This window comes from Eptesicus fuscus, chromosome 22 (genome assembly GCF_027574615.1).
Source record: "Eptesicus fuscus isolate TK198812 chromosome 22, DD_ASM_mEF_20220401, whole genome shotgun sequence".
NCBI lineage: Eukaryota > Metazoa > Chordata > Mammalia > Chiroptera > Vespertilionidae > Eptesicus > Eptesicus fuscus.
This window is the reverse complement of record NC_072494.1, coordinates 28148456-28169031: the sequence shown is the minus strand read 5'-3', so window position 1 is coordinate 28169031 and position 20576 is coordinate 28148456. Positions and strand designations below refer to the sequence as shown.

Below are 20576 nucleotides of genomic sequence, written 5' to 3'. Positions count from 1 at the left end.
AGATGGATTTCCCAGAGTTAGGGGAAACCTGTATTTATCTTCCTGTTCTCTTGATGGTACAATTGTAGGTTGCTTTGATGGTATTGTGATGCCAAATATAAGAATATCAGCTTAAGGAAGAGAGTCTAAACTCTGAGATTAGAGCAAGGAAGACTGGTATGGTGGATGTCAGTCTTTTTAGTTCAGGAACAATGTGAGAAGTCAGTATCGCATAATACAATGGTTGTGAAAGTGGACTCTGCAGTTAGATTGCCTGGTTTGACCTGGCCAGCTGGGTTAACTTAGGTAAGTTACTAAACCTCTCCTTGTTCATTTTAAAAAGAACTAATTTAAAGTTTCTTTCCAATTTTCCTCTTATCTCTGGTTTCCCGGGTGTGAATTCTCTGTTTTGTTGGGCTGCAAGTCTCTGGGTTGTCTTCTGTATATTGGACTCCTGGATTTTACATTCTGGAATTATTCACTTTACAAGGTTTAACTTCCCGCAGTAATCCTTTGTGTGAACTGGGAGGGGTTTTGCCCAGTCCAGTAGCTGTCAAGAGCAAGGGGCTCGTGGTAAGATCGAAAGGGCTAGAACAATGGCCTAGACCAAGTGGTGAACGCTCACCATCAATGAACTCGGGCTCTCTTCTAGAACGGGGTGGCTCCTAAGTTCTTCTTTAAAAAACAAAGCACTTTGTGCTTTGTGAAATTTCTAAAAATTGCTTTGGAAAATTTCTAAAAATTGATGAGGAGATGAACCTGGAGCATCTTATCATATCATATAGTGAAGAAGCGCTTCTGACTAATAAGGCTATGCCATTGGTTCGTCAAACTTAAAAGGGTACTATTAGATGAAATTGGGAAAATTTGAGTAGGATAATAATTGCAATAAACTGAAATTCTTCAAATGTTTCAATCCATGAATTCATAATGATAAGAAATAAGTTAACTGGAGATTCATGGAAGGCCTCTTTATGAAATTGAGGGATAAGTAGGAAACAGCTAGTGAAGACAATGGGGAGAGTATTCAGTGATGGCGAACCTATGACACGCGTGTCAGCACTGACACGCGTGTCAGCACTGACACGCGTAGCCATTTCTGATGACACGCGGCCGCTGAGGTGGCCGCATGCCGAGGATGAAACATTTGCGAAATAATGTTTTTTCCTCAAAGTGACACACTACCCGAGTTATGCTCAGTTTTTTGGCGAAGTTTGACACACCAAGCTCAAAAGGTTGCCCATCACCGGTAGGTGCACAGCTGGGGGATGGAAGAACTCAGTCTTGTGTGGCTTGAAGATAGTGGGTAGAAGGGAGAGAGGTCAAAATGAGGTAGGAAAAATATGCAGGGCCAATCATTCAGGACCATGTGGTCATGCTAAGGACTTGATCTTTTATTCTAAATGCGATAGAAACTTTTTGAAAAGTTTTATGCAAGGAAGGGATGTGATCACATTTGCAGTTTCAAAAGACCCCTCTGGCAGCTAGATGACCAATGGACTGGAGGAGTCAAGAGCAAAATCAAAGAGACATAGAGATAGAAATAGATTTAGAGATAGAGATAGAAATAAGAGATGCGAGATGAGAAATTCAAGGGAGGGATGGAGAGAGAGAAATAGAGAGAGAGAGAGAATGTGAGATCGAGTTAGAGAGAGAGTTAGGGGCCACTGAAAGTGAGAGATGAAACTGGCCAGGTCTGAGAAGCACTTGTGGAATTCTGTTCTCTTTCAGCATGAAAAAAGCAATCTAAGAAAGACCTATTGCTCTCTGGAGTATAATCTTCTATGTCCTAAGTATCTGATAAAAACAAGCCCTTTCATCTTTATTCTACTATTATAAAAAACTGGATGTAGCAGGAGGATTTTGTTCAACAGGCATCATCATAGACACATTGACTGGTTGCTTCCCATTTGCACCCCAACCGGGGCTGGGGATTGAGCTTGCAACCTAGGTGCACGCCCTTGAGGAATCAGCGACCCTTCGGTCCTTGGGCCGCTGCTGTAACCACTGAGCCAAACTGGCCAGGCTGTAAGGATATTCTTTAAGGATAGTTTTGTGCTGTGAACACCATTAATAATGTTTGGGATCAAATTTATTGAATAAGTGTATCTAGCTTTGAAATATTAATAATGAAAGATAACTCCGAACGACAAAGGCATTTAGCTCTCTTTCTTGAATAGCTTATAAATTGGCTAAAACCTAGTGACAACACTAACATCTCAGAAGCCAACTTCCAAAAGAGAATTCCAAAAATATTTTCAATATTAGTACCCTTAGATTGTAGTGGCTTTCCAGTGTGATAATTGCAAGATGTACTCATTTGGTCGTGTGAATTCCAGAAAGTTTGCTTTCTACTTTATTCTGTGTTCCTACCATTTTCACTCAAAGAAATAATTGGGATTAAAGAATCCTCAAATAAAATGTCATACATGGGACATCACTTCTTAATTTCATTTTATAAGTCTCCTGATCTGCCTAACTCTAATCTTCTGTAAGCAAACACGTTTTGATAGTGATGACAAGATTTGATTTAATCATTTCAATGATTTTTAAATGATCTAATTTTTTTTAAAATCACAGAATGTATATTTTCATTGATATATACATTCTGTGATTGGTGATAGTTGGTTATTGGCTATTAAGGACATACTTTTAAAATTTACAGAAATTGTCATTTATCTTTGGACAGTGAAAAAGTTATGCTTAAGATAGTCATGGGAAGTGCTTATGAGTCTTAGTCTATAAAGCTGAATGTTTAAGGAATATAATTTGATTTTTCTAGTAAGCAAACTTGACTTTGGTTTCAAGTTCCCTATTTTACCTGATAGAAGTTTAATCATGATCAATTTGGGGTTTCTTTCATTGTTTCAGGGTCTTTTCAGTCAATTCAGTGTTTTCCCAAATCCCGGGTTTGCTTCTAGGTTGCGGAGCTTTCCGTGGTTCATGTCCTTGTCATGACATCTGCCTTGGTAGCATTTGCCGTGTCATCTCTCATCACTGAGTCCTCACAGGTTGTATTTTCCTTGTCCTAAACATCAGGTCTCTGCAAGTCGGCTTGGCAGTTTCTGAGCCCCTCTCAGGAGACACCAGGAATGTGGCTGTTCCCTTGTGCATTCTGGGTCCACAGGGGATTCTCTGATGCTGTTTGGTCCCCTTTTGGCCAGATACCATATGCAGTCATTGCTTCTCTAGCACCACCGTGCTGAGCGGGGCACAGTGCATTTTAAAGAAATGTGCTGCCTTACTGGGGTCTTCTGAAGCAAGTTCCAGGTCCCAGGCTTTGCTGGAATCCCAAACCTGCTTGGGGAGATGCATCCTCCCCCTGCTAGAGCTGGCCTAGGGTCAGTCAGGGTACAGGCCCCTTCACAAGGACTTAGGAGCATCTAATCTCTCTTCCTCTGTCTGATTTTTCTCTCCTTTTCCAGCCCAGGTAACCTTTATGTTCTCTAAAATAGAAAAGAAAAAATCTTGGATTTTATACATTACTATTTTTCCAATTTATGTTTACATAAGGACTTTGGTTTTTGAAACTCCAAAATCAGTGACTTACTTCTTCATCCTTGTTTCTTCCCGGAGCCCGGAAGTCTGGAAGTGGCTTTGTCAATGGGGTAGAGTCCCAGGAACACACAAGAATCCCTAGGAATGAAGAGAAAGAGCTCAGTCATACTATATTCATGTATGAATAATATGGTTGTTTACACATGGCTTTCCACAGCCTACAGATTTTTAAACTGAAGGGAGGGAGCCTTCCCTTTAATGGAGCTATTGCTACTGTGAAATAGCTGCATATATTCCTTTCAAACGATCAATCTTGTATTATATGAACTTTCTTTAAGGCTCAGTTTGTATTTTTGTTGTTGTATCCCCCCCTCCCCCATGTATTCTTGGAAATACATGGGCTCTTTGGACTCCAGCCAGCCCTCTATTATAAAGACATCTTCCTATGTCCCCTATTTGACAAAGAGAATCACTGCTGTGTTAGCCAGTTGTGCATAGCTGAACGAGTCAGTTCACTGAACCTTTAATGAATCACCTTTTAATATCTGTCCCCTGGCCATAAATATGTCACTTTAATATTATTTCGTAGTTTGAATTCAGTTACAGGGAAGCATTTTGAGAATGGAGAGATGACAATATTTTAGATTAAATGACTCCACAGCAGTTACAGTCAATAGTGGAGGCTCTAGTCAGTGAGCCTGGTCATGTTACAGAGTTGGCATCTAAGGGTATGCAATACAGCTAAAGTCCATCAAGCAGCAAATGTATTTTATTTTTTTAAAGTATATTTTTATTGATTTCAGAGAGGAAGGGAGAGGGAGAGAGAGATAGAAACATCAATGATGAAAGAGAATCATCGATTGGCTGCCTCCTGCATGCCCCCCACTGGGGATCGAGCCCGCAACCCGGGCATATGCTCTTGACTGGAACCGAACCCAGGACCCTTGAGTCCGCAGGTCGACGCTCTATCCACTGAGCCAAACCAGCTAGGGCAGCAAATGTATTTTAATAAGCACCGGATTCCTAGATTTGTCTCAACATCTACTTTACTAATGGGAGTGGTTTAAAACAGTCACAACCCTAACAAGTAGTTTTTAGTTTGCAAGGCCCTGCTTTCTAGGCGAGAGAATTTAGGTGACAGGAGTTGCTGATCTGTTGCAGCGATGTGATGCTTGTTCCCAGAGAGCTGACTCTAAATTTTATATGATGTCCTGTTTTATTTGTTTGGCTTTGACTCCCATCCACTACACCCACTCCTGCTGCCTTTGATGTTCTTGTTGTTAGGACACAGGTGAGAGGAAGGGCCAGCTGCACATCAGCTCTGGGGAGTTTCTTATGCAGCTGCCCAGAGCGGGCAGGAGAAACGGGATGTGGCCCCTGGTGGATGGGGGCATTTATTTCACTTCCGGCAAAGTAGTGATGGCATGAGCTTCCTAAGGCAGGTATAGGGACCTGCTGAAGAGAGTGCTTCTGCAGACACATTCCCACCCTGACACCCTGTGGGGTCCTTTGGGTCAGAGGACAAACCGCACAGAGCAAAGCCATCTCTGGATGGGGCCAGTGTTTGCAAGCTGGAGCCAAGGTTAGGGCCGTGGCAGGTATCAGCACGGCACTCGTGTCAGCTTCTCACAGCGTTAGTTCACAATGTTAAGAGGCCCATTGTCGCAGGTGCCCAGTCCACTTGCTCAAAGAACAATGCGCTTCTAATCCTGGCATTGAAGGCCATGCACACCTAGGCCACTTGAGGCTGATTAACACTGCTTTCATACAAAAATGCTTGTGCTAGCCCGGGGACCCAAAACAAAGGACATCTAGGAGATGACTTGTGGTGTGTTCTGCCCTCAGCTTCTCTCATGGTATTCTTCTGACTTCTCAAAATCTTACCTAGGCACCTTCTTCATAAAGCTTTTCATGCCTGAAATTCCCACTGAACAAATGCTACTTAAATATCCAAGAGTCCTAAATGAGGAAACGTATCTCAGTGATTCATAATTTTTTTTATACCATTTAAGAGACTCAGACCAATTGTGATAAATATACATCACAATTGTCTCACTGTTGTCTTTATATCCATTCTCACCTACCAGAAATAATAAATTCGCCGGCAGACTGGCCTTCTACGTCTTTCTTCTTGCTCAAAGAAATATACATACCTCTAGGAGTTTCTTTTTTTCACGGAAATAAAATCATATTATACCCTTTACATTGCAAGTGTGTATTTGGCTTAATGATACGTCCTGGACACAAACTGGTTAGGAGCCAGTGTGTCTAGTGGTGCAGAACAAGGCTTTCGGGTTTCACTGCCCGAGTTCAAATCCAAGTCCTGGAGCTCAACAGCCCTGTAACTTCGGGCAAGTAATTCAACCTCTTAGTTTTCTCATTTGTTAAATGAGGATAATGATAGTTTGAATCTCTTGGGGTTGTTGTGAAGGTTAAATAAGTTAGTATGTGTAGAAAAGCACACTTAATACATGTAGCTATACATTGCTGGTACAGGCTAGAAAAATATGCATGTACACACAAACGTATCAATTTATGTAAATGAGATGACCATAGGTTTTCATTTCAGAATAATATTCCTTTTTTTGATTGTTCTTTTGGTCCCTCTGCTTTTTTCCTTCTCCCCATATTTGCTTCTCCTACTCCAAACACTTGAAGTAGCATAAACATTAGCAAGGCCCTAGCCGGTTTGCCTCAGTGGATAGAGTGTCAGCCTTCAGACCAAAGGGTCCCGGGTTCGATGCTGGTCAAGGGCATGTACCTTGGTTGCAGGCTCCTCCCCAACCTGGGCCCTAGTTGGGGTTCATGCAGGAGGCAACCAATTGATGTGTTTCTCTCACATCGATGTTTCTCTCTGTCTTTCCCTCTCTCTTCCACTCTCCCTGAAAATCAATGGAAAAATATCCTCAGGTGAGGATTAACAACAAACCAAAACAAACAAACAGACAAAATATTAGCAAGTAAAAACCCCCTTAACTCATGTAGTCTTCTATGCATTGTTCTGTAACGTCCCTGCTGATTATCAAACCAAATCTCACACGTAAGCATATACATATAATGTACACATATGCACATATATACACACATAAATCATTTTCACTGTTTGCTCTACAACAGTGAGACTATATACTATACACATATTTTTGGGAGAGGGGCATCTTTTCTCACTTATTGCTTTTGGAAATCCCTCCAGCTTAGCAGATATAAACAATAATGTTGTTTTCATGGATTATTCTCTGAATTATCTGAAGAATATTGTGTTCTGTAGATTAATATAATGTTTTTCTTTGCGTACACATTTTTGTCAACTTGGATGGTGCAGTAAACATCTGGGCTCACATATTTTTATTTACTGATGGTTATATTGCTGTGGGCCATATACTCAGGGGAGAGATTGCTTGGTCAAAAGGTTTATGTATTTTTAATCTTAATAAATGTTGCCAGATTGCTTTCTCAAGGAGCTGTATCCATTTACATTTCCATCAGCAGTGCAGAAAAGACTTTTCCACATATCCCCACTGACAGTATGACCACTGTTTAAAATTATTGCCAGTCTGATAGGTTTAAGATGGTTTATTGTTAACAGTTTCCATTTCCCCATTAGTGAATTTAAAAATATATATTTGTTGGCCTTTTGCAGCTGTTCATCTGTGAATTGCCTATTTATATCTGTTGCTCATTTTTCTCTTAGGCTGTTGTCTGTTTCTTGTCAATTTTTAAAGCTTCCTTCAGATAATTATAGCTTTTAAACCCTTACCTGTCAGTTGTAATACAAACATGTTTTTTAAATCTATTATTTGCTTACTGCCTTTATTTATAGTATCATCTACCACAAAGTAGTTCTTTATTAGCTTCTGTCCAGTCTTCCCTAGAAGTCCTAATAAAACATTGAAATAATATTTATATAAAATACTTTACCTGTCTTTTGTATATGACATGAGATAGGATTATTATATTAATTTTTTTAAGGATAAATATTCAGTTTGGGGAGTAATTTTGTGAATATTTTTTCTCCCCCAAATTAAATTATACCCTGGTCAAAGATTAATAAGATTAAGATTCATAAATTGCCCAGCTGGCATGGCTCAGTGGTTGAGCATTGACCTATGAACCAGGAGGTCAAGAGTTCTATTCCTGGTCAGGGCACATACCTGGGTTGCGGGCTTGATCCCCAGTAGGGGGCAAGCAGGAGGCAGCCGATCAAGGATTCTATCTCACTATTGATGTTTCTATCTCTCTCTCCCTTCCTCTCTGAAATCCATAAAACAATAAATAAATAAATAAATAAATAAATAAATAAATAAATAAATAAATAAAATAATTAAAATTTAAAAAGATTGATAAATTGCATAGATTCTATGCCTATCTTATTCAACTCAGTTTATATTGTTAGGTTAAAAAGGAATGTTTACTCTTTTTTTTTTTCTAAAAGTATATGTTACTAGATTAGAGAAAGTCCATTGATTTTAGTCTGCTTTCCTGGTATCCAGCCATTCCATAAATTCTTTTATCAATACTCATAGTTTTTCTCTTTTAAGTTCTCTAGGACTTATAGGTACAAAATCATATAATCAATAAAATAGTTAGTTTTATCTCTTCATTTTTAATACTTATACCAAATACTTAATTTTCTTATCTCATTGTTTTCACTAGACTTTCCAAACTAATATTGAATATAGCGATACCAAGATCTCTGCTTAATTCCTGAGTTTTATTGGTTTCTTTTTATTTTGACATTGAGAATACTTCTGACTTTTAGTTTTAGTAAATATTTAAATGGTTACCTTTTCCTATCGCACTTAAAGATTTTTATTGAGATTGGCTGGTAATATTGTCAAATGTCATTTCAACATCTATTAATATGGTCATATGAGTTGTTTTCCCTCAACTTGCTGAAACACTAAATTATGATGATAAATTTTCCAATTCAAACCTCTCTTTGCACATCTAGAATAAGCCCTACTTCGTTCAGGACTTTTGTTGATAGGTAGTTGGATTCTATTTGTTAATATTTTAGTTAGAATTTTTGCATTGACATTCCTGAATGAGATTGATCTACTTCAATCAATATTTGATATTTAATTTTTGGTTGCTTTATATAAAATGGGGAAATTTTTCATATTTCCTGTGGTCTGAAATAGTATATATTACATTCTTTAAAGGTCTGCTAGACTTTAGCTATAAAAATATCTGATGGATCTTACTTGCCTTGTGTTCACTTCTATATAAATTGCCCAATAAAAGTTTCCTTTAGTTTCACTACTCATTTACTCATCCCCCCCCCTCCACCCCCCCCCCAGCATATTTTGCTTGCTGGTACCAACTGTTGCTGGTCCCTCAGGAGACAATGGTTACTTAAGAGTTGATGGTAAACAGAGTTGGTGTGTGTTAAGGTGATAACCCCTTTCATTTCAGTGTCCAAACTTCATTCTTTTTAAAAAATATATTATTTTTATTGATTTCAGAGAGGAAAGGGGTGGGAGAGAGAGAGAGAAACATCATTGAGGAGAGAGAATCATTGATTGGCTGCCTCCTGCACGCCCTCCACTGGGGATCGAGCCCACAACCTGGTCATGTGCCCCTGACTGGAATGGAAGGAGGGACCCTTCAGCCCTCAGGCCGATGCTCTATCCACTGAGCCAAACCAGCTAGGGCCAAATTTTATTCTTTAAATTTAAATTTGTGAACATTGTCTAGAAGGCTCTGTTTATAGATTCTCACATTTTTGTACTATAACAAGCTTCAGAATCATTTCTTATTTTTTACCTCCATATGTTTGATCCATCCCCAAAGGGACAGAGAAACTGAATCAGTTGATTGTCCTCCTGAAATAAGAAGCTTTTTCCTTTGTTTCTCAGTAAGTTTTAAAGAAATTGTTTGTTATTTACAATATCTAATCGAGAGGTATGGTTATCTGACATTCACTCTCAGTTTGACCCTTTATCACTGAAAACTCTGAAAAATATTTAATTCCAAGCACTTCTGCTTTTTGAATGCCACTTTGCTTCTATATCTCTTCTCTCTCCCTTCTATTATAAGGTCATTTACATGAAAATGGTATCTTAAGATGGCTTATCAATATGTTATGATTATTTTCACCTGCAGCAGAAAATATTCTCACATCTTTGATTGTTGCCATGGAAACAATTATGCTATCAAAGAAAAGAAATAAGATTTCAGCGAGGGTAGAAATTAGGTTGAACAGATAATGTAGAAGAAATGAAAAGGTGCCTACTATTTGTTCCTGAAGGAAAACAAGATATAAATTAGTTAGTAATTAGTCGTTTTGTTTTACGACTATCTATAAGCCTTTTGTGTGATTTTTGCCCTGAACAATAAAGCTAAAAATAGTGTCATGCTCTGTTTTTAGATTTATCAATTGCATTGAGTTATACACAAACAATTACTCTAACCTGAATATACTCCTGTTTTAACAAGCTAACCCATAACTTAGACTATGATTCTTCCAGCGAGGTGGGGACAATTTCATGTGCTCATAAAATTTGAAAACAAAATTAATCTTGAAAGATGAAGGGTAGCTTGATCAGCCATTTATCACAGGAGCCACTTAATTATATACGAATTTTCTTGGAGTCTCCATTTGGGATACTCTTTTCTAGTTTTCTAATAAAACCCATCTATGGTTTTGTTTCTATTATCATCCAAACTAGAAATAAATAATTTTCAAATAAGTATTGGATATTGCAGAAAAGTAAATGTATACTTTAAATTATAAAGTATGCCCTGACTGGGGATCAACCACTGAGCCACACCAGCTGGGCGACTACAAATTTTATTTATTTATTATATGTATGTATGTATGTATGTATTTATTTATTTATTTATTTGATGATGTTGTTAATTCTCACCTGAGGATATTTTTCCATTGATTTTTAGAGAGAGTGAAAGGGAGGGGGAGGGAAACATTGATGTGAGAGAGACACATCAATTGGTTGCCTCCCACACAGGCCCCAACCAAGGGGATCGAGTCCACAATCAAGGTATGTGCCCTTAACCAGAATGGAACCCAGGACCCTTCAGTTTGCAGGCTGACGCTCTATTCACTGAGCCAAACTGGCTAGGGCCAAACTAGAAATAAATAATTTTCAAATAAGCATTAGGTATTGCAGAGAAGTAAATTGATACTTTAAATTGTAAAGTATACCCTGACTGGGGATCAACCACTGAGCAACACCAGCCAGGCTACTTCAAGATATTTTAGAAATTATTGTCAGAAACCACACACAATTCTATTTACTGGACTGTTCTGGAACTTTTCTCTTTAAGTTCTCTTTCCACAAGTGCTTTTCTGTTTTTAGGCTATAAATAGTTTAGTACTTGGATTATTGCCATCACATACAATTTGCTTTCTAATAATTTTTTATTTATACTCTGGAGAGCTCATCTACTCTAAGGTTCCTGAGATTTTAGTGTTTTGGACAGAGAAAGAATGAATGAAGGCTCTTTCTATCCTTGTCTGTTGCCTCCGAGGAAAACGGATTTTCTGCAGCACGTTGTCGTTAACTAGGGACTGAGCAATCCGGCTGAGACACTTTGCACAACATTATGGAATGCCATTCCTTGGGCAAACCACGGTGTAATAGAAGGAGCTCTGAGTTGAGTGTTTAATAAGTCCAGTTCCTCTGCTAAGTACTTTACAGTAGGTGACAGTAATATGATCTTTTGAGCCATATAGTCTGGGGTTGAATCTCCACTCCTCACTTACTATGACTATAGTGGAATGTTGGGCAAGCTAATTAACCTAGCTCTGCCTCTCGCTCTTCTCTGGTAGAAAAACAGCGCTCTTTTCACCTTACCGGCTTGTGGCAAGGCACACAAGCAATACTCCGTAATATTTGCAATTACCTTTACTTCTTAAAATAAACCTATAAAGAAAGTACTATTATTACTTACAGATGACAAAGCAGATGGTTAGGTTAAATAGCTGGTCCAGGTTTCTGTGGAAAGACTGGAGTATAAACCTAGGGCTGTTAGACTTTGAAGACATTGTGCTTTCTTTCTTATTCTACCAGATGTGGCTCTGCTTCTAGGCAGAATGTGATACTGGGAAGGACAGTTAACCCTTCCGGGCCTCCATTTACACAACTGTCTGACGAATGGGGATCCTGGGCTTAATATAAAACAAGGTCAACCCACTTAGTGGAAGTCTCTGCTTATGAAGCGGGGAGTCACTGTCACTAGAAGTGAGCTGGCATGACGCTAGGAAGCCATTTGGCGTTTTAGATAGAGTGTGGTTATTGCTAGCTGTGAGGTCTTGGCCAAATCAGTGTTCTCGTGTCTAATTGGGATTCAGCCAGCTATCCATTTTCAGTGGCCGCCAGCACTATATCAGGTAAGAATAATATCCACAGATATGTCAACCCCTGAAGGCGGTTGGAGGATCAAATAAAACATTTGATATGAAACTGCCGATTGCACAGGTTCTGTGCTCTGTGGACAAGAGGGCACAGTCTTCTGGGTGGACAGCTCTGCCATCCCTCCTGACTCAGTGCTGGCCAAGCAGTCAGGTCTGAACAAGGCTTGGACCTCTGATTCCAGGCTTGTCTTCTTGTTTTTTTTGGTTTTTAATTGATTTTAGAGAGAGAGGAAAGGAGAAGGAGAGAGAGAAACATTGATGTGTGAAAGAAACATTGATCGGCTGCCCAACCCCCCCACACACACACCCGACTGGGAATCTAACCCACAACCTGGGTATGTGTCCTGACTGGGAATCAAACTGGGGACCTTTCGGTGCCCGGGATGAAGCTCAGCCAACTGAGTGACACTGGCCAGGGCTTGTCTTCTTTCTATACTTTTGCATTTGTATGTTTCTCACCTTCCTTCCTCGTCTGTCATCTCATTTCTAGCTGAACTAAGAAAACTATTAGATGTTCAGCATCAGCGGTCAATGTTCCAGGAACCAAATATTCAGAGGATTATGCCACATTCCATTTTGCTATCTAGTTACATTTTTGGAGCTTAAAGTAAGTGACTCTGCCACTTCTTAGGGATTTACTTTGAGTAAGTCATTTTCCTCACTAAACCTCAGTTTTCTTATCTGTAAACTGAAAATAATAAATAAATAAAAACACTTCCAAAAGTTAAATATGATAGTATAATTCAATATAAGAGTACATACACGTATAAAGAGCTTAACAGAGTGTCTGGCTCATGCTATGTGCTAACTGATAGTTAGCTGGTGAGAAGAGCTCAGAGACTATGAAATGAAATGAAACTTGAATGTATAATTTTGTTTATAACTCTGATCCAAGGTGATAGGAAAGACCAACTTTTTTCTTTCCTTGCCTAAAATGGGATTTGGATGTTTTCTGTGGTTCATGTTGTTTCTATGTACCATTAAAATGGACATAAGAAAATTACACATAGTCAAATTTTGATATTATTTTGCTGAAAATGTTGAGTTGTAAGCAGATACTTCCACTCAAAACTGTGTGCTGAATTCTATAGTTTACATGTGCCATTGATGATTTTCAGATAAATCAGGGAGTTCACAAATCTATTCTGAGGCATGTAATTTAATCAGTAAGGGGCACAGCCTGTTAAACATGGTTTTGTCTACAATATCAGGTTTGAGGCTTTTCAAGAGCATACTAAGAGAGTGGTCTTATTTTCTGTGGGAGTTCACAGCTTCACAAACAGTATTTATGAAGACATTCTTAGGACATAAAGAAAAAAGGGATAAGTACTGAAGAAATCATTTAATTATATTGTGGGCATGGCTGATCCAAAGAGGGTGTTTTATTGGAGATGCTGGTTCAGGAAACAATGGGCAGGAAAACAAACTTGAGAAGGTTCCTATAGGAGCTATAATTTTATAAGACGGATCAGGGATGGAGTCAAAAGAGCCTGATCATTTTTGAGCACAAAGAGGAGCACATTCTCATCCAAAATATAACCATGAGAAAGGACATCAGCAGAAATAGAATAGATAGATCAAGGGAGCTAATTAACTTTAAAGGATCTTTTTAAAAATTCTTTATTATTGAAAGTATTACATGTGTTCCCCCCCCCCCCCTGCATTTACCCCTTCTAGCCTCTCCCCACCCTCCCCTTTGCCCCAGGCCTTTGCCACATTATTGTCTGTGTCTGTCAATGGCACTGTTGCTTGACAATTGCCCCAGATGCTAAACTTAGAGTCACCTTTTACTTCTTTTCTTTTATCAAATCCTCTTGGGTTGGTTTTACTCTAATCTCTCATGGACTCATGACTGGTCCTACCATTTCCTATTTGGACTCATCTTCAGAAAAATTATTTCCCCAAACAAATATCCACTTTTCACCTCATTTACTTTTTCTAAATTTATAATGACTCCACTTAACCAATGGACAAAATACAAACTTATCTTTCCATTCCAGGCTTTCTCCTTGAAACTAATCTGATCTCTTACTATATAATCTATGTTTACTAAGCACCCAGCATGTATCACATACTCTCCTAGGTACCCACGAACATATGGTGAACCAATATGCTCCCTCATGGGTTAACATAACCAGTATTTAAATGTCCATTTTAATGGTAGATGGTGACAACATGAACCATAGTAATTTCCCAAATCCCACAATCAGTATTTGTAATAGCCACTGGTTAAGGGGGCTGTTGCAAGCAAGCAAACAGAAATAAAATAAAATAACAAATGTTGGTGAGGATGTGGAGAAATTGGAATTCTTGTGCACTATTGATGAGAATGTAAAATGTTGCAGCTGATGTGAAAAACAGCATGGAAGTTTCTCAAAAAATTAAACTTGGAATTACCACATGATTCAGCTATTCCACTTGTGGGTATATACCCCCCAAATTGAAAGAAGGGACTTGAACAGATATTTGCATATTCATGTTCACAGCAGCATTATTCACAATAGCCAAAAGGAAAGCAACCCAAGTATCATTGATGGATCAATGATAAACAAAACATGGTATACACATCCAATGGAATATTACTCAGCCTTAAGAAGGGAAGAAATGCTGACACATACTATAAGATGGATGAACCTTGGGTCAAATGGGAGTTCCATTTTCAGTTTTTTGAGGAAACTCCATACTGTTCTCCACAGTGGCTGCACCAGTCTGCATTCCCACCAGCAGTGCACAAGGGTTCCTTTTTCTCCGCATCCTCGCCAACACTTGTCGTTTGTTGATTTGTTGATGATAGTCATTCTGACAGGTGTGAGATGGTACCGCATTGTTGTTTTGATTTGCATCTCTCGGATAATTAGTGACGTTGAGCATGTTTTCATGTGTCTCCCATTTGACCCAGTAATCCCACTCCTAGGAATATATCCTAAGAAACTGGGAACACCAATAAGAAAGGATATATGCACCCCTATGTTCATAGCAGCACAATTTACAATAGCTAAGATCTGGAAACAGCCTAGGTGCCCATCAGCAGATGACTGGATCAGAAAACTATGGTACATCTACACAATGGAATATTATGCTGCCATAAAAAAGAAGGAATTCTTACCATTTGCAGCAACCTGGATGGAATTGGAGAACATTATGTTAAGTGAAATAAGCCAGTCAATGAAAGAAAAATACCACATGATCTCACTCATTTATGGATAATAAAGAACATTATAAACTTGAACAAAAAGATAGATACAGAGGCAGTAAAGCCTCAAACAGTCTGTCAAATTACAGCAGGAAGGTTAGGGAGAGGTGGGAAAGATAAGAGATCAATCAAAGGACTTGTATGCATGCATATAAGCATAACCAATGGACGCAAAACTCTGGGGGGTGAGGGCATATATGGGAGTGGGGTAGGGGGGCAATGGTAAGATATGTACACACATAATACCTCAATAAAAAAAAAAGATGGATGAACCTTGAAAACATTATGCTAAGTAAAATAACCAGTCACCAAAGGACAAATGCTCTGATTCTAGTTTTATGAGGTCTAAGAGTACTCAAGCTCAGAGACATAAAGTGAAATGGTGGCTTCCAGGGGCTAGTAAGAGAGGGGAATGGAGAATTAATGTTTAACAGGTATAGAGTTTCAGTCTGGGAAGATGAAAAAGTTTTGGAAATAAATGGTGATGGTGATGGTTGCACAACAATCGGAATGTAGTTAATGCCACAGAATTATACACTTAAAATGGTGAATTTTATATTATGTGTATTTTACCACAATAAAAATAAAATAAAAATTGAGTAGTAAATAGCAAGTTAGATACTCCCCAAAACTGAGTTAACAAGATAGGTGACGAACTTAAGGAATCCATAAACGAGGCCAAAAATATGAATGTAATGAAAAAGATGAGAGAAAAGATAGATGTATCATAAGAATTCTCAAAACGTGCAGATACTAAGAGGATAAGACAAAGATGATCAATAGCAGAAGAACATTTTGCTGAGTTGGAGAAGAATACAAGTTTGCAAAATGTATAGGATCTTTAGTGCAACAAATTAATGACTAGAGAAAACACATGGTGCAATTTTTCCCAAAGTGCATTAAAAAATGCTAGTTCTATATGATGATCTGAGTAGGGAGAAAGGGTGACTACATATTAATACATTTGATAAATAACATAAATATTACTCTATTATTTGTAAAACTCATTAGCTCTGGGAATTCCTACAGTGCAAAAGACTATTAATTCCCCTGATTTATTTGAACAAAACACCTGTTACTATCCTAAAACATACTGTGGAAAGAATGGTATAATTAAAAGTATATGATATTTTTTAGTTGGCAGACCTAGGTTTGAATGCCACTTTTCGAAGTCTCAATTTTCTAAATTACAAAGTGAGAATAGTAATATTTATTTTATAAGGTTGAATACTAGAAGTTATGGTTGCTTGGCAAAGTAATCAATTAGTTGATTCAATTAATTGATTAATCCATAGTATCATGAAAGAGTAGGGCTACAAAAGGACACAATTTGATGGGGAGATATGAAATTGAGCCATAATTGGGGAACCTGGTTAGCCATCGTTGTGTTCTATAACTAGGTACCCAGGAGTTAACTAGTGTGTGTGTGTGTGTGTGTGTGTGTGTGTGTGTGTGTGTGTGCACGCACATGTGTGTTGATGGTGAGATGGCAAGGATTTATTAACAGATGAACAGAGTTAAAGACAAATTGGGGATTAGCTAAACTATGATGTAGTAACTACTACCAATAAGATAAACCTTTGTGGACGCATATAAAACTCAGTAATGGCCTGGGGGAGTAATTTGCCTGGGTCTTTGTACCATTAATTATGTCCCTGTAGAAGCTGCTGGAGGGATCTAATCTCTTTTCTGAAAGTGACAATTTTCCTTTGCAAACTAAAATTCAAAGAGCACTGTAATCTTGCTTTGTTGCTGCTCATCAAAGGATGACCTTGTGAGTAATACATGAGAAAATAATTTTTAAGGATTATAAATATCTTGGGTTTTTCCTAAATGCATATGAAATGATTTAAAATATACATGTAATCTTTGCTTAATTTAGATAGCATCTGAAATTCTGCTCTTGAATTATTATCTGAAAGTCTTTTCCTACAATCTATATGTAGTTTGGCTTTGAATAACTTTTTTAAAATAAAAAATGCCCTTGAATCCTATTAACCAGTGTCACCCCTATAAATGTAATTTTAAAAAAGGCCCTTGAATAGTTATCCAAAGTGGTCTGTGTGTTCCCAGTAGGTTTTCCTGGGCTCTCACCTATACATAGAAATTTCCATTCTGTTGTTCCTAGTTTTGCTACACTAACAAATGCATGACTTCTACAAGTGTTGATGTGTTGGATGAATATGTCCCTTGATGCTAATAATAGTGCAGTAGATTTGTAGTAATTACCTTGTTGAAGGACTCACCATTGGCAAAACACAAACATCCATTATATTGTAAAAAGAGCTCCAAAATGTAACACATAGAATTCTACAGCTTTCTGTGTGATGGATTACACATATCAATAATTCAAGAAGTCGTGGAAAATTCTAGTATAGCAAGAACTGGTTACAAAACAGGAATGACTAACAAACATTTACATTTTACGTTATACTCAGACTTGTACATTCTAGGTCATAACCAGAAAAACAGAGCCTAATGGAATTGTCCCCTGAGGTGAGTAGAAATCTCTATTAACTAATGGATTTGACTTGGAAAATATGATTTGAGAAATATAACAGCAATATATTTTATATAGAGATGGCCTAGGCAAGAGAGAGAGAGAGAGAAGAGAGAGAGAGAGAGAGAGAGAGAGAGAGAGAGAGAAACACAGAGAATCATTTAAGAAAAATTCTTAAAGGATTAAACATATATATATATTTTAAATATTTTCCAGGTGTTTTAGATATGGTTGGGAACTATATTGGACTAAGGTCAAATCTGATCTTAGTATATAAAAATATGGAATGTAGGGAGACTGTTTTTTCTGATATAGAATACTCATTCTGATGTTTGTACTTTCAACTTTGAAAGATGACAGGCAAATAACTACATACAGCAACATCAGAAGAAGCTGAGCTTATAATAAACAGATACAGGTTATGTTGAATTAGTACCACATTCATAGGCTCAGATCAGTTTTCTTAGCCTTTTAAATCCTGTGCTCTTTTATATAAACAAAATATTATGTCCTTTTATATTACATAAAAATTCAAATTATATAAATAACATGACAAAAATTAGGGCAACAGTAAAGTAATATATATATCAAAAGATATATTTCTTGACTTTACCATGTGATATAAATTTGAGCCTTGACTTTGCTTGCTTGGCAATACGCTTTTTTATCCAAGGAGGCATTGAAGTTTGAGCAGAGTGTGGGTCAATTTCAATGTTAAGCTTGTAGCAAAAGAGAACCTAATATCTATCTCTATAGTGATTTTCTAGCAATTATCTAAGATGATCAAGTCAAACTTCATTTCCAAATGCCTTAGCTAGAGCCCAGAAAAGATTGAAAATGGCTAAGAATATGGTTCCTTACAAGTTTCAAATATGGAAATTTCAGCATCATGACAGAAAAATGGTGCTTGAGTTCAACTTACAGGAAAATTAAATATAATTTCATGTTCTCATTTAAAAGATTTTCCTCAGAATATAGACAGCTATATTGACATAAATTCCTATAATAATAGTTGGTTTGGACAATATTAATGAAAACAATACCTTATTGAACACTTACCATGTGGCCATTGTGCTGAGCATTTTGCATTAATTTTTTGAAAGCTACAGAACTTTGATTTCCAAAGAAATTAATTCTCAAAGCAACTGAGTGAAGCAATTTGGATTATTATCTTCATTTAGAGATGGGTTTAACAAGGTATAGGAATTGAGGCTTAGAGAGATTAAGTAACTTGCCCAAGATCACACATCCAGCAGATGACAGAATCTAGATTCAAACCTAGAACCCTTTGATTCCTAAGGCTGGACCTTGCTTATGACTTCACAATATACATAATCAATACTATTAAGCAGAAACAGGGCCCCCTCTGTCCCTCTGTTAATGCATTAAAACTCCAAATTGCTCTCAAAACGATTCCATACTCTCTGACAATTTTTTTTTTTAACATTTGGAATCATCACACTTTCCCGCTTTGCTTTAACAATGTGGAAACTATAGCTTTTATGTCTCAGATCAGGGCACATGCACGGGTTGTGGGCTCGATCCCCAGTAGGGGGTGTGCAGGAGGCAGCCAATCAATGATTCTCATCATTGATGTTTCTATCTCTCCCTCTCTCTTCCTCTCTGAAATCAATAAAAAGATATATAAAAACAATATGCTCACCTTCAAACAGAAAACACATTATTCAGTCATTTATTCATTCAACAAATATTTATTAAGTACCTACTATATCCCAAGTGAGTTATCTCTGGGCCAGGGGTCTTATAGCTGTAAATATGATGGACAAGGGCTCTCAGTGATGGAGCTGACATTATATTAGATAAAACAAGTAAAAAATGAAAAGTAATGTAAGTTTAAATAGAGATGATGGATGTACCTACAATAAAAATTAATGCAGGTGGAATGGCATATAGTATTTGGGGGAGAGGGGAGTTATTTACATAGGGATGGTCCAGGAAGAACCTGCTGAGAAATGATATTTGAACAAACCTTGAATACTACAAAAGAGTCTGCATTCCACGGAGAGTGTGTATAAATATCCTGAAGTGGGAAAACCTGGCATGTGTGAAAAATAGCATCCAAGCCAGAGAAACTAGAGAACCGTGAACAGGGGAGAGCGCCGGGGGCTGAACGGTGAGCAGCGCCCAGTGGAGTGAAAAACCATTGATTGGAAGGTTTGAAGAAGAGAAATGATATAATCTGACTGAGGCTTGTCAAAGATGGTGTTGACTCTAGAGCCGGAAGTGGACTGAAGGGGCACAGTGAGGAGCTATTGCAGTGGTCCACGTGAGTGCTAGGACTTCGGTCTGGGGCAGGTGGATGGGGGTTTTGGAAGAGACATTTCGATTTAGGATAGATTTTGGAATTTCAGCTTTCAGGACTTGCTGTTAGAGTCATTTGTTCTCAACTAGGAGTGATTGTCACCCCCCCTTCCTCCCTCTCTCCCCCCCTCGGGATATTTGAAAATGTCCAGGGACATTTTTTTGTTGTCATGACTGGGATGTGCTACCAGCTTGTGGAGGCCAGGGATGCTGCTAACCATCCTACAGCGAAGAGGACGGGCCCACAGCATGATTTATCCAGCCCCAAGCGCCAGTAGGGCCAAGGCTGAGAAACCCTGGGTTAGATGTTGCGGGAAAGCAGTCAGTGATAATTCCTAGGTTTTGGACATGAGCAATGAATGGGTCTATTAGCCATTAATTTTGTGATGGGAGAAGGAACAGCTCCCAGGCCAGCCTGAAATAACTTTTGAGAGGTCTTCAAAGCCTGCTTTGTTTTTGGAACCATGCCTCCATCAGGAACACAGACTTCGTCATGTGATTATAAAAGGTGCTATATTCCGTTCATGGAGTTTTGCAGCACGGCTGTTATGTAGAATTAAGGAGTATGCTGTCGATGAGGATAATTGTAGGTATTTCTTTGAGTTCTTGCCATGGTGCTAGATTCCTCTCTTTCTTTTCTGTAAATGGTAGTTATGTTACAGTTGTCTGTCTGGGTAGACTCAGGAGATAAGCCCTAGGTTTCTTGT

At 38.1% G+C, this 20576-nt stretch overlaps 1 long non-coding RNA gene across 1 annotated transcript; it reads right to left on the bottom strand.

Moving 5' to 3' along the window:
• Positions 1-3362: 3362 nt before the first annotated feature.
• Positions 3363-18758, bottom strand: LOC129148032 (uncharacterized). Its single transcript, XR_008555221.1, has 3 exons — positions 18607-18758; positions 3530-3615; positions 3363-3425 (listed from the first exon to the last, which is right to left on the bottom strand). It is a non-coding gene; the product is annotated as an uncharacterized LOC129148032 (long non-coding RNA).
• Positions 18759-20576: the final 1818 nt, after the last annotated feature.